The sequence below is a fragment of the Rattus norvegicus genome, chromosome 6 (genome assembly GCF_021556685.1).
Source record: "Rattus norvegicus strain SHRSP/BbbUtx chromosome 6, alternate assembly SHRSP_T2T, whole genome shotgun sequence".
NCBI lineage: Eukaryota > Metazoa > Chordata > Mammalia > Rodentia > Muridae > Rattus > Rattus norvegicus.
This window is the reverse complement of record NC_141539.1, coordinates 124,453,955-124,470,949: the sequence shown is the minus strand read 5'-3', so window position 1 is coordinate 124,470,949 and position 16,995 is coordinate 124,453,955. Positions and strand designations below refer to the sequence as shown.

The window sequence follows — 16,995 nt, the reverse complement described above, 5'->3', positions numbered from 1 at the left end:
ATAGTCATAAGGGGCATCCATCATTTAGACCTTGTGGCGTAATCTGGCGTTTTAATGGCCAAGCATGTTTGCTTGCCTGCCTTCCTTCCTCCCTCCCTCCCTCCCTCCCTCCCTTCCTTCCTTCCTTCCATTCATTCTTCCATTTATCCATTTATCATTTATTTATTATTACTTTAATCTTGTTATCACCCTCCTGGTCCACCCCTCAACTGTCCCACATCCCACTCTTTCTGCTGTCCCTCAGGGCTTCAGTCCTATTCCCCCCCACCAATACCTGATCATGTCCCCCTCTCCCCTCCCTGTTCCCTTTCCTACCCAGGTCCCTCCCCTCCCCCACCTCCTGTGATTGCTTTCTTCTCCCTCCCAAGTGGGACTGAGGCATCCTCACTTGGGCCCTTCAGCTTGTTAACCTCTCAAGTTTTGTGGACTGTATCCTGGGTATTCTGTACTTTTTTTGTTTTTGGCTAATATCCACTTATTAGTGAGTATATACCATGCGTGTCCTTTTGGGTCTGAGGTACCTCATTCAGGATGACATTTTCTAGTTCCATCTATTTGCCTGCAAACATTCCTCCATTGCTGGTGGGATTGCAAACTGGTAACCACTCTGGAAATCAATCTTGAGGTTCTTCAGGAAATTGAAAATAGATCTACCAGAAGACCCAGCTATACCACTCTTGGACGTTTACCCAAAAGATGCCCTACCATGCTACAGGGGCACATGTTCCACTATGTTCATAGAGGTCTTATTTGTGATAGCCAGAAGCTGGAAACAACCCAGATGTCTGACGATGAAAGAATGGATACAGAAAAGGTGGTTCATTTACACATTGGAAAACTACTCAGCTGTTAGGGCCAAGCAGTGGCCAAGAAGTGGGCCATGGCCCTGACTTCTACAGGAGTCAGAGCATTCGTTCAGTATGCGACCCCCTCCTTTTCCTCCTCCCTTTCTCTCCCTCTCCCTCTCCATCTCCTTCCTCTCTTTCCCTCCCCTTCTCCCTTTCCCCCTTCCTCCCTTCCACCCTCTCCCTTGTGTATGTGGTGTGTATATCTTTCCTTCAGCACTTACAGGACTAGAGTTTCTTGGCTGAACTTGCATTTTTTTCTTTTGTGACTTGTGGTTCATTGGGATGTGTTTTTCTACCGACTTACAGACTTTAGTAAAGTTGCCGATTTATGTATTTCCAAACTACTGCAAAATTTACAATTTTATCTGTTTCTACCTTTTCTTTTGCACTATTTGGAGCCTTTGTAGCACACACATTTTACATTTTATGTAGATAGTTTTTTGACCTTTATGGTGCTTGAATTTTATGCTTAGAAAAGCCATCCCTGCTAATTAAGAAGCAAACAACTAGTTTACTGTAACTCTTTTGTTTCTATTTGATTCTTTTTAAAGCCTTAGGTCTTTGTGTGGAAGGTGGATAATGTATGTTTTCCTCAAACAGATAATCAATTTCCCAAGTTTTAAAAACATGTATCAGTCTTAGCTTCTTTTCCTGTTGCTTTAATAACATCGTATTCTGACCAAAGCAACCTGAGGAAGGGAGGGTTTATTTTAGCTCACAGTTCAAGACATAATCCATCCGTCTGGGAAGCTGAGGCAACATCCGCTTGAAACAGCTGGCTACATTGTCTCTGCTACCAAAGAAAGAGGGCAATGCGTGCTTGAGTCTCCATTTTACACAGTTCAGAATCCCCTAGCCAAGGATGGTCCCACCCACAACTAAGATGGCTCTCCCCACATCTGCATCGCCCCCCATAGTCTCCTAGGTGATCCCCGAGTTTGTCAAGTTGACAATTAACATTGGCTCTCCCAGGAGCCTAGGAAAGCAGTTGCTCACTATGTGTGCATGACAGCCTTCCTCTACTCATGTTAAACCCGGTCCTTGTCTTACTCTGAATTCGAGACTCCACCTCATCCTCTAGAACTGTCATCTTCTCAACGATAGTCCACTTGGTGCATAGTTCCCCTAGCTTTAGGTGTCCTGTAGGGCTTCTTTAAAAGGGGGATTATGCTGTGCATTTATTTTGCCAGATAAAATTTAGGATCAGCTATAAAAATCCCATAACCATTGGTTTTGAACACTGATAGATTGGTAGGAGGGAACAGGACAGTGTGACAAATTTGAATCCATAAGCAGAACTTAGATAACGCTCCATTTGTTCACTCCTCCTGAGCAAGTGATAATTTTCTTTGGAAAAAACCTTACACATATTCACTTGCTACCATTAGGTATTTAAAAATACTTTGTAACAATCTGATGGTTGCTAATAGGCATCTCATCGATTAGTGCTAGAAAAAAGGAGAGCTAGGTTCGGCTTGAATCCTGCATACTTCTGATATTATTATCTGTGAGTTTCCAGTTGACTGCACTGGATTTCCTAGGTTTTATTTTTCCACATGTATCTGAAGAACTAGATTCTCAACCAATTTTACTCTTTTAAACTTCAATTTTTAGAGTCTAATTTTATCTCTATTACTTACTTTCCTAAACTTTCCTTAGGTGCACTCTGCTCTCGTTTCTGAGTTCTGGTGTCAAGTGATTCACTAATTTGCTTGCAATTTTTAAATTACATTAATTGGTTTGTGCCTGTGGACTAGGTATGTGGGATGGGCACACGACCTGGCACCACCTATGGAAGTTAGAGGCGGTGACTCAGTTTTCTCCTTCTCTAGAGTTAAACTCAGGCCAGCTGAACTTAGGCTACCACTGACAAGGGCTAAGCTTACCCTAAGCGAAGCCATCTTGCCTTCCCCACCATGTTGTTTGCCGAATATCTGAAGTTTCGACTGGGTTCTGCTTTGACTGTATGCCGAGGGGTTTATTACACAGTGTTCTCATTTCTGTTCACCTCGGTGTCTGCCTCCTACCACACTCCAGCCATTCAGAGCTTTCCTTTTTTAACACTTCCAGCACAAATAGTATCACGCTAGAATTTCCCCCCCCCCTGAAATGGATTCTTTTCGCTCACCGCTGAATCCGGTGACACTGGCTTCGACCGTTGCATATCTAGTTCATTCATTTTAGCTGCCGCATGACAGGTCGTTGCAGGAGCGTGTTCAATGCCTCCATCCCTCCCGTTGACAGATATTGAAAATGTAAATTCTCTTGCTATCAGCAGCAGTGCTGCAGAGAATGCAGTGAGCACGTGTCTCTTTCTGGCGGTGATACTTCAATAAAAATTAGAGAGAACCTACTGGGCTGGCAGCGTGGGGACACGGTGGCTCTAAAGTACCGATCACTCGGCAGCATTGTGTTTTTAAGAGACATTTATGAATGATGTGCTGTGTGGCAATTTATTTCAATGGTCTGGTGCTTTCCAACTCCAGCTGCCCATTAGAATTGTCTGGGGATGTGTTCTTAAAAATACTGCTCTCCGATCTGCTTCACAACAGCTAAATCAGGATCTCCGGAGCTGGGGTTCAGCGTCTGTACCTTTACAAATCTCTTCAATGCTTCAAATGTGTGGTTTTCTTTGCAGACTACGGGTCTTGGAATGGGGTCATTTTGACCACTTCTGTTCAGATTTGCGGAGGGGTTTTGGGTTGGGCGTGGTGGTGGATCCCTTTGGATCCCCTCCCTTATTTGTAATAATAAAAATACGATTTAGACAGAAATTATTTTTTTAAACCAGGCTGGAGAGATGGCTTAGCAGTTAAAAGCACACCCAGCAGAGGTCTGGGCCCAATAGCCATGTCTTAGATCTTTTATGGGGCAGGATCTGTTTCTCATTTATAAAGCCAATCTTCCTTCAGAAAAGCTGGCTGCTCACAGGACAGAAAAGGGGAAAAAACCTGACTTTATTGCTTAAAGGAGCGAGGGGGGTAGGCACTTATCAAAACTCCGCTGGACAAAGTGTCTTTTAAAAGAATAGGTGGGCTTTAAACAAATATTAGGCCACATTAACTTGCCAAGAGGGCAAAAAGGACTCATGACCCTTTTGGATTGATGATGTTATCTTTGCGCTTCAATTAACAGCCAAGTGTGGGAGAGCACGCAGTGGAATTCCAGCCACCTTTAGCAGAAGGGGTGCTGCCAAGCCAAGAGCAGCTGGCGGCAGGCATGCTCACAGATGAGCTGCCGTGGGGTAATGGCTTTATACCCTGTTTTTCTCCCTCAGTAGCAGTGGTGTTGGAGACAGGTAGATGCCTATCGCTGCTGTCGTGGGGTACAAGGGGGGGTCAGCAAAACCATATTCAGTCGACCCTCCATGGGATTGAGCATCCGTGTCCTAAGGCAGCTTCCTGTCACCCTCCTGTCTACTTACTGGGGTTACAGTCATTCAAACCTCCATGTCTGGCTCTCTGGCAATCCGCAGCTTCTAATGGAAGCCCTGTGGGAGAGGGTGAAGGGCATGTTTGCACTTACGTCACTCTTTCTCTTCAGTTGGTTTGGAAGGATGACCAGGATATCAAACACCAGTCCCTGGAAGCTGAGTGTGTCGTCTTCATATGACTTTAAAAGAATATATAAGAAAGGAATATATTAGAATCTCAGCAAGGTTACTCGAATTTCTCTGATGGCCGGTGAGATTTATATAGTCCTATAAAATAATGCATGCGTATGTCAAAAGGAAGAAGTAAAGCCGTGTCGGGGAGCAAGGGAGACAAACCGGAGACTGGAAGGGTGGGAAAAAGGAGGGTCAGGAGAAACTGGGCAGGAGCAGGGAAAATGTTCAACAAATAACAGAGACTACTATGAAAAGTTATATAAATGAGTCAGGGGCTGGGAGAAATGACTCAGTTGCTCAATGTTTGCTATGCAAGCATGAGGACCTGAGTTCAGATCTCGAGCACCTGTGTGAAAAGCTGTTGCTGCTGAGACGGGTGGATACCTGGAGCTCCCTGGCCTGCCGCTCTAGATGAAGAAGTGAACTCCGGGATCTCACCTGTCTCACAGAATAAGGTGCAGAGAGATAGAGGAAGATACCTGATGTTGATTTCTGGCCTCTAGCACATGCATGTACCTGCATAGATACATGCAAATGTACATATATCTATCATGTATGTGTGTACCATATATATGTATGTATATGTGTGCATGTATGTATATGTGTGTATGTGTATATGTATATGTATGTATATATGCATATATGTGCATATCTGTGTACACACATGTGTGCATGTATATGCGTGCATGTATATGTGTGTATGTATATGTGCATATGTATGTATATGTGTATGTATATATATGTGTATGTATATGTATGTATATGTGTGTAATGTATGTGTGTATGTATATGTGAATGTGTGTATATGTGTGTATGTATATGTAGATATACATATATGTATATATGTATATGTGTATGTATGTATATGTATATGTGTGTATATGTATGTGTATGTATGTTTGTGTGTATGTATATGTGTGTATATGTATGTGTATGTATGTTTGTGTGTATGTATATGTGTATATGTATGTGTATGTATGTATATGTGTGTTTGTATGTATATGTATATTACCATCTTGGAGATGAGGAGATTGCCAAGCAGATCTTCAAGGAGAACTCTAAACGTCATGGTTACTGCTGTTAGAGGGAGGCATCGGAGCATGCTAGCCATCTGAGAGAAGGCAGCATGACCACGAGGCAGAGCTTGGGATGCTTCAGGTCAAAACGGGGAACCCAAAGGTGGATCTTCGGTGTGGAAGTACTTTGAGCTGGAAGACATCAGAAGGCCTTGGAATCAGTCTCAGAACAAAAGCCTTCCTGACCTTCCTACTCTTGCACCCCATGCCCCCTCATCCTCCCTCCACAGCGAGTCATAGACATTGGAATTTCTCTCACCCAAGATGGGTCATAGAAACCAGAACAGATTTCCCCCAAAGTTAGCCCAACTTGAATGAGTTTTCTTTTCTTTCCTTTTCTATTTAACTTTTAATTGGTTCTTTGTGATTTCATATCTTGCATCCCACCCTACCCATCTCCCTGTGCCCACTCCCACCCTTGTAAACAACCCCAACAGAGACAAACATCTTTTCTAACCCTTTTCTTTCCCAGTGCCTTTCTGTCTAGCCATAAAGAGATTCTGGTCTGTAGTGGTAAGTCATTGTGCTGGTTGATTTTTATCAACTAGAAGCAAGTGAAGATATATCTGGGAAGAGAGAAGCTTAAATGAGAAAATGCCTCCATAAGATTGGCCTAAAGGTAAGTCTGTAGGCCATTTTCTTGATTAATGATTGGTGTGGGAGGGCCATACCCCTGTGGGTGATGCCATCCCTGGGCAGAGGGTTCTGATGTGCATAAGAAATCAGGCTGAGAAAGCCAGAAGGATTTCTCTATGGCATCTGTTTCTGTTTCTACCTCCAGGTTCCTGACTTGTGTTCCTGCCCCAACTTCCTTCCACAATGGATTGCAATGTGGAACTGTACGCCGAAACAAACCCTCTCTTTTCGAAGTTGCTTTTGGTCATGGTTGAAACTCTAACTAAGACAGTTAAGGAATCTCATTCCGGAGGGCTTGTGCCTCATTGAGAAGGAAGAAGCCCTGTCAGAGAGAAGACAAAAGAATCAGAATAGACAGGACCTTCTGGGCTTCCCTTTTCAAATTTTTACCATTTGTCCACTGTGTGGCCCCCTTTTTTTTTCTAACCTAAACATGTCCTGTGCGTTGAACCCTGTCCTGAATTCTTCATCCTGAAAGCTTTTGTACCTTCTTAAACTACAATTATATAATTTTTAAAGTATGCTTAGATGTCTTTCGTGTGTATACATATGTGTGATATAGGTATGTATCTATGTTTAATGTATGTGGTTGCATGTATATGCATTCTGGAGGTCTGAGGTATTGTGTTTCTTACTTGACCACTCTCCGCTTTACTTACTGAGGCAGGGTCTCTCCCTGAGCCCAGAACTCATGACTCCAGCAAGGCTAGCTAGCCAACTAGACCCGGGGTTCTTTTGACTCTGCCTCCTGACTACTGGGATTGCAGGCAGGCCGACAGCTCTTGTGGTTTTTATGTTGGTTCTAGGGCTCCTGAATTCCTTAACTGACAAGCATGGTATTCACTGAGCCTTCTCCCCGACCATGTTTCTCTTATAAACCTATGTCTCTTCTTGCTATGACCCGGTGAAGGCAAGAAAGTACTAAGAGTGATGTGGCCAGGAAGGGCAGGCAACTCTGGTGGCTAAAAGAGAAGTCATGGATGTTCTCTCAGCATCTCCAAGGAGGACTCGTCTCTGCTGACACTGTGATTTCAGCCCAGAGGCCTGGGTTTGGACATCTGTCTTGCAGAATTGTCAAAGGATGAGTCTCCATATTTTAAGCCACCAACTCTGTGGCAATTTGCCATAGCAGTCTTAAGAAAAATGAATGCATTTGTCACATGGCTGAGAAATAATGACTTATGTCATTCATTCATACAACAAACATTTACTATAAAGCTACTGCGTTGGAACCAGAGAGGCAAAAAGAAGGAACATTCATTGTCCCTCCCTCAAGCATAGGTAAAGTTTTAAACATGCATATTTTCCCAATGAAATTTGAGACTCTGAACCATGTTGGGCAGAGAGGCATGCACTACAAAAATTGTGAATCCTTGTAAATGTTAATACTGAAAGTTTCTTCCTAGGGCCAAGTGATTCCTCTGCATAAAGCTTCAAGGTAAGACAGAATGGCATGAAGCAAAAGTTCATCCTTTGCTCTCTTGGAAGCACAGACAGAGATTGTGGTTTGAATATTGAACCTTACGGGCTAAGTTTTAGAGACAAACTAAAACTAAAAGCATTTGCTGGGTGCTTGGTATATACCAGCTACTACTCAATCTACTTGGAGACTATGGGAACAAACTGGACCCCTGATTCCATATCTCTCGGAGCATGTATTCTACCAAAGGGGGTTGAAAGAAGTCAAATCAGTTTATAGCAATTCAGGCGGCATTGATGGGGAGCATAAGGGGATGAGGCTGGTGGTCAGCTTTGGGCCATGTGATTGGTGGAATGGTCAGAGATGCTCTGCTAAGATGAGCAGAGATCAGAAGGAAGAAAAAAACAAACCTTTCAACGTCTACAGGACAAGAGAGTTTCAGGCAGAAGCAAAGGGATATAAAAACTTGGTGAGATGCAAGTCGCTGTCTGGAGAGGAGCAAGTGGTGAACTGGCTTAGTTTAACTGGTCAAGGGATTAGCAGTCAACAGAGGAGGCTGCTCCGGGAATTGAAGTGTGCCAGTGGGCACATACATCGGTTTCAGGCTGTTATCCTAAGTCTTACGGAATTGTTCTTGGGGAAGGAACACACACACAGATACACATGAACATATGCACACACATGTTCTCACAGAAACAAAACAGATAAGCACAATTCAGAGATCAATACAGGACTTGATACAAGAGACAGGCTAGGGTTAGGTGGATGGATATGTTGGATTTGGGGGAGGTGGATTTTAGTTGTAACAGAGCCTCTGACTCGCCTGTTAAACATTCATATGCTGATAATATGACACTGCTCACATTTTGGAGTGTGAGGGTTCCCTCAAATTCCTAGAGAAGGACTCAGAAATAATGCGTTGGGTACTACTTAGCCATGGGTTGGGTACTACTTAGCCATGGGTCGGCTAAGACAGCCAGTCCCAGCCATCCAGAGAAGAGTGTGAAAACTGTTGTTCCCTGGGGGGCCTGGGCCAGCAGAAATGAGATTTCAAAGCCCTGGCCCCTGAAACGCTGTTAGAATGCTTGTGCCCAGCAATTTGAAGGTAATAAAACTCTGATTCAATTGTACAAATGGAGACAACTGTGAGGCAGTGAGGGGAGGTAATAGCCCACACTGGAACAGAACAGGCCTGAGCTTGCGTCCCACCCCTCCCCTCACTCTGTGATCTTGAGAGAACCGTTCTTCCCACCTTAGTGCTGTGGTGGGGTGAAACGTAGCCCAAAATTCATGTCTACCCAGAACCTCACCCAGACTGTGACCCTATTGGAAAGAGGGCTTTTGGGATGCTCTTAGTTAAGATGAGGCCACACTGGATTAAGGTGAGCCATATCCATCCGATGGCTTGTGTCTTATGAGAAAGGAAGCGATGTAGATACTGAGACACAGACAGAGTCACAGGCAAAGAGGAAGAACTGAAGAGAGAAGGGCACATGCCTTCCAGCCAGCCTTCTGTGGCTATGACAAAATGCTCGAGGAAATCAACCTTAGAAAGAGGAAAGTTTACAGTGGCCTCTAGTCTTGGAGGTCTCCCTCCATGGTAAGTTGGCCTAGTGCAATATGATGTGAGCACACAGAGGACGCTGTCACCTCATGGTGGTTGGGAAGTGAAAACAAGAACAAAAAGACAGAGAAAGGAAGAGGCTCGCACCTCAATGCCAGGTCCAGTGACTTAACTTTCTTTCACTGAGTCCCGCTCTCTAAGTGTTCTGGTATCTCCCAACAGCACCACAGCCTGAGGACCCAACCTTCATTCAACACACACACACACACACACACACACACACACACACACACACACACACACACACACATACATACATACTATTCCAGTCCATCCTTTCGTGCACAAAGAATGCTGTGGTCTTCCCCAAATCTCCTGAGAAAGGAGGTGCATGCTATGGTACGGACCCACCGAAATGTAGGTTAGGGTTTGATCCTCAATGTGACAGAGTTAAAAAGTGGTGGCATTTTTAGGAGATAAGTGACTCACGGGGACTCCACCACCATGAAAGATGGTGAGTTAGTTGTAGCGAGAACCGCTTTTGCAAACTCAGCTGAGTCCCTCCAGTGTCCCTTGCTGTGAGATCCCTGTTGACATTCTCATTCCCCACTTCCTTGTCTGTTCCTCCTGAGGCCATCAGCAGAAGCCAGGTAGATACCAGCGGCACACTCCTATAGTCCCAGCATTGGGTATTTAATAAACAGTTGCCTTTTTATAAATTATCCAGCTCTGGGTGTTTTGTTACAGCAACAGAAGAGTAAGACAGTGGTGGCATCTTATACATTAAGATGAGCAACAGTGGAGTTTGCCTAAGTCTGAAAGGTTTCCTGGGATTACAGATGGGCTCTTAGGCTGATTGATGTAAAGGCACTCAATGAGCTGAGCTAGTAAATGGTGCTCAGCTGGATTTTGTTCTTTTTAATACCTCATATATGGGGGCTGGAGAGAGAGTTTAACAGTTAAGAGTGTGCACAGCTCTTGCACTGGGTCTGAGTTCAATTCCTACTCACAGCTTATAACCACCTACAACTCCAGCTTCACGGAGATCTGATACCACTGGCCTCCAAGGACGTCTACCATCGTGTGCATAGACACACACACATTCATATAATTTAAAATTATAATAGCAATTGTTAATTGTTATTAATCACAGAAATTATGATAATTAATGTTACCATAAATATATAATACATAACACATGATTATTATTAATCTTTAAAAGATAGACTCTAAGGCTCTAGGTAATGTTTCCCAATTTCCTGTTAAACACCTGTCCACCGACGGTGAGCCACCATTCATATGTGGGATTGTGAGCAGTGCTAAACAAAGATGGCCTGAAGCTCCCCCATTGCAGCACACAATCCTGAGGCTTACTGTTGCTCATGAAGTCACTACAAAGAGCAGAGGAGATGGTTCATATGTTAACCCTACCCCCCAGGCTCACGATGGTAACCCGATGGATACTCCTTGATTCTGAGAAGCATGGAGACCACATAGGTAATGTGAAGGAACTTGGGGAGTTTGTCTCCTGACCCCTCCTGGCCAGCAGATGTTGCTACAGAGTTCTGAAGGTTCCTTTGGGAGATAGCTTCTCCATGGAATTTAGAAATGGAAGGCCATTACTGCCAAGAATGTCTGCTCAGCAGTCCGTCCACCATCTTCTACTGGATCACCAGTCTGAAAGCTTCCCTGAGCTCTGGGTTACTCATATGCAAATAGAGAGAAGGTGATCGCTCACCTCCGTTGTTTGGGAGCTTGGATGAATATTTATTAAGCAACATAATTTGCTTGGTGTGTTTTGAGCACATGGGTTGAACCAGCTCACATACCCTTGCCCACAAGTGCAGCACAGTCTGGTGAGGAGACTGGATTTAGATGAGTAAATTACAAACCGGAGTTAGTACAGGGAAGAAAAAGATGAGAGGAGTCCAGACAACTCTTTCTATCTGACACAGGAGAAGATTCTCTAAGGATTGAAAGGATGCCAATGAGCCAACGTTCGTTACTTTAAATATTAATATGCAAATTATTGAACAATTGGTGTCTACGATGGTTATTTTTCTCTGTAAAAGCAGAGCAGGACTTACCTTGAATTCAGACATTCTCAGAGAGACTCTTTTCTGATCATTGCCTGTTTGTCACACTCTTCTGTTATTGTTCTTTTGGCAAATGAAATAGTTGCAGGCTCATAGTATGGTAGTATTTCATTGATGAACGAGAAAAGAAAAAGAAATGAAGGATTTCTTCCGGCACCTATTGTGGGTCTCTACTACCTCAAGGGAACAGTATCATGATTAGAAACCTTGTCCATTTGTTTTGTTTGAGTCAGGGTCTGACTATGCAGCCCTGGGTGGCCCAGAATTCACACTATAGACCAAGTTGTCTCTGCTTCCTGAGTACTGGGGTTAAAGGCACGCACCATCATGACCAGCAGGGTTTGAATCTCAATTGCCTCTCACAGGTCCAGGTTTGGATGCTCCGACTGATGCTGCTATTTTGGGAGAGCCTGGAAATCTGGGGAGGTTGGACCTAGAAGGAGGACGTAGTTCTCTGGGAGCTGGGCCTTAGGGATGTATTGTTGTTGGCTACATCTGTCGCTCTCTGCTTCATATCAGCTGTGATGTAAACAGTTCTTCTCTGACACGTGCTCCTCCCTCCATGATGCTCAAGTGCATGAGGCTAAGAAGTCACTGGCTGAACTCTTAAAATCCAGAGCCCAAATAAAATTTCCCTTTCCTATTTTGTATCCGCCAGGCTTTGGAGGATCAAAGTAATTCAAATTTACTTCTATGTAAAGTTGGCTCTGAGAATCAGGGTCATGTCTGTGATTAATGCTGACCATGGGGGCTGGGGGGAGGTCCTAAGTCTTTCGAGCTGATCTATGAGAGGAGTTTGGAAGTTTGGAGATTCAGAGTTGGAAAGCTCCGAAACTCTGTGAGCAGAGCTGAATAAGCAGTTCTTGTGGGAGCTCGGACATCACTATGCAGGAAGACATGCGGACAGTAAAGACCTCCCGTGAGGTTTCAGATGGGAACAAGGACCCATTGGTCATTGAACTGCAGGCTACTTGTGTTATGTTCCACTTAACTTAAAGCACTTGGCCATAGTTTGCCTGTGTCCTAAACTGTCGAGTGAAACTGAAAGCAGAAGTAAAATGGACTCTGCTTTGGCACAGGAACTTTCAAGACAGCCTACCATTCAGCCTGTGGGATGCTTATCAGTGCCTGTGTTTGCCATGTGCCAGGTTTGCCATGAAAACTGGGGGTACGGAGCAGAACAGAAAGGCGCCACAAGGGCATGTTAGGTATTTGGCAACGTCTCATCCTGCACAGATTCCAAGGTGTAAAATGTCAAACTCATTTAAATCATTTTCCTTTGAATAAGAGAGCTACTCCCCGGTAACCGGCTCCTGGAAGAGCCATTGTAAGGGCTTGTTTCTCCAGATTTAACTGCCCAGACAAAGGCTGCTGCCGTGACCATGGTCCACAGAGCCCTGGCTAGTGCTCAACCTGGCAACAGAACTTGGTGTTATCCACTGGATGGTTCTGGCTTTGCGGACATGCAGCGTGTGAGAGTTACAAGGTCATGGAGGTACCTACAAGGACACTGAAGGAAGAGTCCTTGAAGCGAGGTCATGTGTGACAGGATTGAATTGCTGCAGGTAGCCTTTACGAGGACAATGCTTGGAGCTGTGATGGTGAAACCCAAACCACAATGGGGGGACCTCGGGATGCCGAGGATGCCAAGAACATAGAGTGTCTGCCGGGGAGTCTATTATAAGCAACAAGTGGAAGAAAAAAGCAAGTCACATGTGTAGTGGTTTGAGTGAGAAATATCCCTCACAGGCTCTACCTGTGACACTGTCTGGGGAGATATAGTGTTGTTGTAAAAATATAAAAATAAAAATAAAAAAGTAAAGTTGTCTTTTACCCCGCTAGGTCCACACTGCGGTGCCCCAAGATATCTGCTAGATATCTTGGTGGAAACACATCCCAGTCACACGTTTTCCTACACTCAGACCCTCACATAAAAGAACACACAACACAATAATCTTTGACCCAATTGATAAGACATAATTGCCCACTTAAACATACAAAGCCTGGTACTATCCATCCCTTGAGAACATTAATAACAACCTGTAAATACACAGAGCAGAATCTTAACATTACCTGCCATCTTGTCCTGCCATGGCTTCTCTGCCCCTCTCTCCCTCCTGTCTCCTTTCTCCTAGTCTCCTCTTCCTTCAAACTTCTTTCCCGCTCCTCCAATGACAGGCTTTGAGAGTTTAAAGATTCCAACTCCTCTCTCTCTCTCTCTCTCTCTCTCTCTCTCTCTCTCTCTCTCTCTCTCTCTCTCTGCTTTGTGTTTGTATTTGAAGATGGGAGCCCCAGCTTCTGTTCCTCTCACCATGCCTGCTACTTGCTGCCAGGATGAACTCTTATCCCTCTGGAACCAGAGCAATGCTACCATTACCCAGAGAGACTCCAATACCTCCACATCCACATCCTGCAACATTTGGGGGAAGAGCGCTCTGCGCTGGATAGTGATGTCTCCCCCTCACACTTGTGTTTCCCTGATGAGATCTGATGTGTGGCATCTTGTACGCTGGTTTGCCATCTAAATATCTCCTTTGATGAGCTGTTTTGGTTTTAGGGGCCATTTTTAATTGGGTCCTTTGCATTCTTCTACTTGAATTATACATTCTCTCTGCAAGTTGTGTGACAGGCCTTTATCAGACGTGTCTCTTGCAAATGTTTTCTTTTCATTTGTGACTTGTGTTATCATTCCCCTGACAGTAACTCTCATAGAAAAAGTTCTAGTTTTAATGAAGTCCCGTGTACCAATTCTTTCTTTCATGGATGTCTTTGATTTGTTTCTAAAAACTTACCGGCAAACCCAAGATTGTGCATTTATTTATTAAGGCTTTTGAGGTGTCTTAGGGTTTCTATTACTGTCGTGGAGCACCATGACCGAAGCAACCTGGGGAGGAAAGGGCTTCTTTGGCTTACATATCCTGAGTCACAGTCCATTGAGAGAAACCAAGGGAGGGCTCAAACCAGGCAGGAACCGGGAGGCAGGAGCTGATGCAGAGGCCTCAAAGGAGTGCTGCTTAATGGCTTGATCCTCGTGGCTTGCTCAGCCTGCTTTCTCATAGGGTCCAGAACCACCAGCCCAGGGGTGTCCCTACCCACAATGGGCTGGGCCATCCTCTGTCAATCACTAATTAAGAAAATGTCCTGCTTGTTCTCTTTGTTCTTTGCTTCTCTGCTCCTGCCCCGTTCCCTGTCCCTTCTCTCTATCCCCCCTCCCTCCACCTGCTCATGGCCAGCCTCCTTTCCTCTCCTCTCCTCTTCTTCTCTCATTAAACCTCTCCACGTGGACAAAAAGAAGAAAAGAAAATGTCCTACAGGTTTGTCTGCTTACAGTCATTCTGAGGCATTTTCTCAGTTGTTTTTTTTTTCCCTCTCAGATGACCATAACTTGTTTCAAGTTGACATAAAACTAGTGAGTGCATTGTGAGTTTATATTTTTTCATTTTTGTGTTTAAATCTGTGGCCCATTTTGCATTAATTTCCATGAAGGAAAGAGGAAGGTCTGTGTTTAGGCTCTGTTTACCTTCTGATGCCCAGTGACTCAAGGACCATTTTGTAAAGAGTGTCCTCTCTCCAGTGAGTTGTTCTTCCTCCTTTGTCAAAGACTGGCTAATTATATCAAAGTGAATCAGTTTCTGGGAGTCCTAGTCTGTGCTCTTGATTTGTTTATCTATTTGTCTATGTATTTATTTCATATTTTAGGAATGGGAATAGCTTAGTCTATCATGGAAAGGAAGTACTTCTAAGAACAGGCATGGACCGGTGAGCTGAGATCAAGACACCTAAAGTTTTTTTTCTGTTTCCTGATGTGGGCACTGGCACAGCTCTAACTACTAATAACTCTCTAAGTCTCGAAACAAGGGGCTGTCAATCATTGGACTTTGTTGTTTTCAATCTTCAGTCCTGTGTTAGTGACTATTCTGGGTCCTTTGTCCCTCTGTGTAAAATTTTAGAATAATTTGTTGATGGCTACCAATGGCTTGCTGGGGATTTAGTTTGAGTTGGGAAGAGGTGGCATTGTGGTGAGACTGAGTGTTCCTATCCATTAACACTAGTACTCCCCGTGCTTTTATATTTTCACTCATTGGAACTTTGCAGACCTCGTTGTAAGACCTTATACCCATTTTGTTAGATTTGTACCCAGGTCTATCTCTTGTACGTGTGTGGTGAGAGCTGACCTGGCATCACATTTTGAAATTCTTTTTTTTTTCGGAGCTGGGGACCAAACCCAGGGCCTTGTGCTTGCTAGGCAAGCACTCTACCACTGAGCTAAATCCCCAGCCCCTACATTCTGAAGTTCTAACTGTACTTGGTCTGTGCTGGTATGTAGGTAAGCAATTGATTCTTGTCTATTGACTTTCTGTCCCTTGACCTACCGTAATTACTCATTAGTTCCAGGAAGGGTTTTATTTTTTGCTTTCTAATCCCTTTGAATTTTCCACATAGAGAATGAAGCCATAAATGACCAAAGACGTGCTTGTCTTCCTTCCCCATCTCTTCACCTTCTCTCCTAGTATTGCTGTATCTGCCAGGACCTCTAGAACATTTTTTAGAAAGAGCAATGAGAGGGAGCACCCTTGATCTTAGTGAGAAACTTCTGGTTCTTCCCCATTGAATATGATGTCATTAATACCGCAGCTATTATAACCAAGTAAAGAAAGCACTCTAGGGCTGGAGAGACGGCTCAGTAGTTAGGAGCACTGACTGCTCTTCCAAGGGTCCTGAGTTCAATTCCCAGCAACCACATGATGATGGCTCACAACCATCTGTAATGGGGCCCAATGCCCTTTTCTGCTATATCTGAAGACAGCAATAGCGTAATCATATAGATAAAATAAATAATCTTAAAGAGAGAGAAAGCACTCTATTTCTAATTTGCTGACAGTTTTCACTATAAGTAGTATTGGATTTTGTCAAATGCTTACTTAAAAAAGTATGTGTGAGAGACGTGTGTGTAAGTGCCTGCGGAGGCTAGAAGGCATTGGATCCCATGGGGCCGCAGTTACAGGCAGTTGTGAGCTGCCCAGTGTGGGTGTGGGTGTGGGTGTGGGTGTGGGTGTGGGTGTGGGTGTGGGTGTGGGTGTGGGTGTGGGTGTGGGTGTGGGTGTGGGTGTGGGTGTGGGTGTGGGTGCTGTAACCAAGCTCTGGTTCTCCGAAAGTGGAGAAATGATCTTCAGTGTTGAACCATCTCTCCAGCCTTTGCTTTTCCTGAATCTATCAATGTTATCGTGTGGTGTATCTTCTTTGACATCTTAATGTGACGGACTACAGTAATTCACTTCATTTTGAACCAGGCTTGCAGACTCAGGATCTAAGACCCACTTGGCTGTGGCATGTCACTCTTTCAATGTGGTACTAGACTGGACTTGTTAATATTTGCTTGAAGATTTTGAGTCTGTATTCGTGAGCACTATTGGTACATTCTTTTTGGGATGTTGGTAATGTCTCATCCTTGTTTTGGTATTAAGGTGTTGCTAATATTACAAAATGAGTTATGAGGTAGTTTCTTTGCTTCTATATTGAAATCTATAGTAAAAATGGCATAATTTCTTCCTCAAGTGTTTTGCAGAATTCACAAATGAGTCATTTGGGGCTGGCTCATTCTGTTTGGAAATGTGGTTGATTCAACTTATTGAATAGACCCTGTTAAATGTTTCTTGATTTTGACCACAGACTGTATTATTTAAGGAGTTGGTCCATTTAACCTATATTATGGTTTGGAATTACTTACATTGTGCTGCTGTTCTTTCA

The 16,995-nt window shown here is 44.0% G+C and overlaps 1 long non-coding RNA gene across 2 annotated transcripts in view; it reads right to left on the bottom strand.

The window, feature by feature from the left end:
- Positions 1-1,486: 1,486 nt before the first annotated feature.
- LOC102550434 (uncharacterized) overlaps positions 1,487-16,995 on the bottom strand; it is a 39,732-nt gene continuing 24,223 nt past the window's right edge. Inside the window, exons 5-8 of one of the 2 annotated variants that reach the window (XR_015623289.1) lie at positions 5,468-5,663; positions 4,374-4,460; positions 2,977-3,175; positions 1,487-1,641 (exon numbers count right to left, since the gene is read on the bottom strand). This is a non-coding gene — a long non-coding RNA (uncharacterized LOC102550434). Of the gene's footprint in view, positions 1,642-2,976; positions 3,176-4,373; positions 4,461-5,467; positions 5,664-14,053; positions 14,132-16,995 lie in introns of those variants that run through there. The other variant, XR_015623290.1, reaches the window with a different exon arrangement.